This window comes from Anticarsia gemmatalis, chromosome 13 (genome assembly GCF_050436995.1).
Source record: "Anticarsia gemmatalis isolate Benzon Research Colony breed Stoneville strain chromosome 13, ilAntGemm2 primary, whole genome shotgun sequence".
NCBI classification, from domain to species: Eukaryota; Metazoa; Arthropoda; class Insecta; order Lepidoptera; family Erebidae; genus Anticarsia; species Anticarsia gemmatalis.
Window position 1 is genome coordinate 2501 of NC_134757.1, and position 5000 is coordinate 7500.

The following is a 5000-nucleotide window of genomic DNA, read 5'->3' on the forward strand; positions in this document are numbered from 1 at the left end:
CCTAACCTAACCTAACCTAACCTAACCTAACCTAACCTAACCTAACCTAACCTAACCTAACCTAACCTAACCTAACCTAACCTAACCTAACCTAACCTAACCTAACCTAACCTAACCTAACCTAACCTAACCTAACCTAACCTAACCTAACCTAACCTAACCTAACCTAACCTAACCTAACCTAACCTAACCTAACCTAACCTAACCTAACCTAACCTAACCTAACCTAACCTAACCTAACCTAACCTAACCTAACCTAACCTAACCTAACCTAACCTAACCTAACCTAACCTAACCTAACCTAACCTAACCTAACCTAACCTAACCTAACCTAACCTAACCTAACCTAACCTAACCTAACCTAACCTAACCTAACCTAACCTAACCTAACCTAACCTAACCTAACCTAACCTAACCTAACCTAACCTAACCTAACCTAACCTAACCTAACCTAACCTAACCTAACCTAACCTAACCTAACCTAACCTAACCTAACCTAACCTAACCTAACCTAACCTAACCTAACCTAACCTAACCTAACCTAACCTAACCTAACCTAACCTAACCTAACCTAACCTAACCTAACCTAACCTAACCTAACCTAACCTAACCTAACCTAACCTAACCTAACCTAACCTAACCTAACCTAACCTAACCTAACCTAACCTAACCTAACCTAACCTAACCTAACCTAACCTAACCTAACCTAACCTAACCTAACCTAACCTAACCTAACCTAACCTAACCTAACCTAACCTAACCTAACCTAACCTAACCTAACCTAACCTAACCTAACCTAACCTAACCTAACCTAACCTAACCTAACCTAACCTAACCTAACCTAACCTAACCTAACCTAACCTAACCTAACCTAACCTAACCTAACCTAACCTAACCTAACCTAACCTAACCTAACCTAACCTAACCTAACCTAACCTAACCTAACCTAACCTAACCTAACCTAACCTAACCTAACCTAACCTAACCTAACCTAACCTAACCTAACCTAACCTAACCTAACCTAACCTAACCTAACCTAACCTAACCTAACCTAACCTAACCTAACCTAACCTAACCTAACCTAACCTAACCTAACCTAACCTAACCTAACCTAACCTAACCTAACCTAACCTAACCTAACCTAACCTAACCTAACCTAACCTAACCTAACCTAACCTAACCTAACCTAACCTAACCTAACCTAACCTAACCTAACCTAACCTAACCTAACCTAACCTAACCTAACCTAACCTAACCTAACCTAACCTAACCTAACCTAACCTAACCTAACCTAACCTAACCTAACCTAACCTAACCTAACCTAACCTAACCTAACCTAACCTAACCTAACCTAACCTAACCTAACCTAACCTAACCTAACCTAACCTAACCTAACCTAACCTAACCTAACCTAACCTAACCTAACCTAACCTAACCTAACCTAACCTAACCTAACCTAACCTAACCTAACCTAACCTAACCTAACCTAACCTAACCTAACCTAACCTAACCTAACCTAACCTAACCTAACCTAACCTAACCTAACCTAACCTAACCTAACCTAACCTAACCTAACCTAACCTAACCTAACCTAACCTAACCTAACCTAACCTAACCTAACCTAACCTAACCTAACCTAACCTAACCTAACCTAACCTAACCTAACCTAACCTAACCTAACCTAACCTAACCTAACCTAACCTAACCTAACCTAACCTAACCTAACCTAACCTAACCTAACCTAACCTAACCTAACCTAACCTAACCTAACCTAACCTAACCTAACCTAACCTAACCTAACCTAACCTAACCTAACCTAACCTAACCTAACCTAACCTAACCTAACCTAACCTAACCTAACCTAACCTAACCTAACCTAACCTAACCTAACCTAACCTAACCTAACCTAACCTAACCTAACCTAACCTAACCTAACCTAACCTAACCTAACCTAACCTAACCTAACCTAACCTAACCTAACCTAACCTAACCTAACCTAACCTAACCTAACCTAACCTAACCTAACCTAACCTAACCTAACCTAACCTAACCTAACCTAACCTAACCTAACCTAACCTAACCTAACCTAACCTAACCTAACCTAACCTAACCTAACCTAACCTAACCTAACCTAACCTAACCTAACCTAACCTAACCTAACCTAACCTAACCTAACCTAACCTAACCTAACCTAACCTAACCTAACCTAACCTAACCTAACCTAACCTAACCTAACCTAACCTAACCTAACCTAACCTAACCTAACCTAACCTAACCTAACCTAACCTAACCTAACCTAACCTAACCTAACCTAACCTAACCTAACCTAACCTAACCTAACCTAACCTAACCTAACCTAACCTAACCTAACCTAACCTAACCTAACCAACCCTCGTAAAATTATTTCCTATATACCAAATTATAGCTCATTTCTTCAGGAATGGAATAAGCTCTCAACCATAATTTTACTCCTAATAGTTATTCTCCCCCGAATTTTCGCCCGAACCTCGATCGTTTTCGCCATTACCACTTAACGTGGTAACGGCCATATCTCGAAAACGGAGCGAGATACGTCGAATCTGAGCGAAAATCCGTTACCTGGGTGGTAAACAATTATTGGGTCAACCCATCGATTGACACCCTCAAACCCCCCCCTCCCCGTCAACTTTTTTCTTTTTCCCCCCCAACTTTTTTGCCTTAGAAGCTAGGTTTCCCGTTCTTTCGTATATACATTATACTCCCCCTCACCTATCTAACGACACCCATAACTCCCCCCTCCGATCATTATTTCCAATTTTATCCAAAAATTTCAAAAAATTTTTCAAATATTTTAGCCAAAGAAAATTTTTTTTCCTAACTTTTCTCACTTCTTTCCTCACACCACATTCCGCACCCTGTTACCCTCTACCCCCGTTTCACACGAATGCTTCGCAAATGGAGTCGACGTCAGAAAAGCTCATAAAACTCGCTCGCGCTATCATCCTCGCTGTCAGCGAGGGCAAGAGCGTGACGGCCGCCAATAAAAAGGTGATCAAGGAGGCCGCTGACGAGATCATCGCCGTCAGCGAAAAAATCGACACACCACCACCAGCTCCATCACCAGACTTCTCTACGTTAATTGCATCATTGAAAAAGGAACTCACCGAAGAAATCAAGACAACAGTGAGCCAGGGCCTCAAGAGGCTCGCCCCACCCAGCAACCACCCCCCCCGCAGCACCTACGCATCCGTAGCGGCCACCACACCGCCACCATCTACATCCGCCAAGCCGGCCGTCGTGGTTGCCCCCACCGACGCCACCACCCCGAGCACCGCCGCCACCACCATCACCAGCATTAAGACCTGCCTGGACTACAAATCCAGGAACTACGCGCCCAGTCGCATCCAGCCCTTGGCTAACGGCAGGGTGCTGCTTCAATTCGACCGAGAGGAGCAGTGTGCGGACACAATCACCCATATCAACAACCACACCACCACCACCAACCTCAAGGCCACCCAAGCGAGGAAACGCCCTCCCCTCGCCATCCTCAAGGGGATAAGTAAGGAGACTCTTCGCGAGGAACTTATCACCACCATCAGCCACCAAAACTCCATTAACCCAAACAACATACGCCTGTGCTTCCTTACCAACAACCGATCTGAACACCGCTACAACGCAGTCATTGAAATCCACCCATCAATATTCCATCAAGTTATCACCGCGGAGCGCCTGGCCATCGGACACCAGCAAGTCCACATCGAACCATTCTCCCGCCTGACCCAGTGCTTTAAGTGCCTGCAATTCGGCCACTCTAAAGGGAAGTGCACGGCGCAAACCGCCGCCTGCGCATATTGCGCCGCCTCAGACCACACCCGCGCCGACTGCCCTCACCGGGACGCTCCACCCAAGTGCCACAATTGCCACAAACACAACAGGCAATTTGGCACCAAACTAAAGACCGACCACCAAGCAACTAACCAACTCGCCTGCACACGCCTTCACCTCGCCAAACTCCGCGCCGACGAGTCTACGGACTTCGGAGCCCCATCGCCGCCGCCAGACCACACCACCACCACAACTCCGCGCACGACGCTGCTGCCCTACCCGAAACAGTAATTAACCCTTGCATCACTACTTCACTTTTGACCTGTTTTTAATTTGTTTTTGTTATTTAACGTTTAGCATTTAACCTTATTGTAACTCTGTTTTCTTCATAACATGTTTAACAGACACAACCGCAGACACCACACACACAACCACACACACAACCACACGCACGCACACAACCGCCTCACACTCTCACCCACTCACACTCCCATCACATTCATCCACTGCAACCTCGGACGAGGATATGCAGCCACGCAAGAACTATCACACTACACCTCCATCAACAAAACTGACATCATACTCATTAACGAACCATACACCGGCTCCTCACTCACCACCAAAACCATCCCTGGATACACCACCCACCAGTTCCCATCCAATAGACCGGTCAAGGCGTGCGTTTTGACTCGGGACAGTATCGGAAACACGCTCGACCTCCCCAAACACTCTACATCCAACATCAGCACTCTACAGATCACACACAACAACAAAAAATTACTTATCACCTCAATATATATCGAGCCCAACGATGACCCCCACGACACACTCACACAACTACACACACTCTTACACGAACACACCAACACTCCACACATCATCACTGGGGACCTCAACGGTTGGCACCGCTTATGGGGCTCCCCCAAACACAACAAACGTGGATTAGATATTGCCAACCTTATAGCCCAACATGACGTTACCGTCATCAACACCGGCAAACACAACACGTTCGAAACAACGACTAATGGTCTCATCAGAGGTTCCATCGTCGACCTAACTCTCGCCACAAACAATATCGCACATCACATTCACTCCTGGACTGTCGACACTAACATCTGTCCCTCCTCCGACCATCACGCATTAACATTCACACTTCACACACACACTCAACTCACACACAAACAGAAAACCTCCAC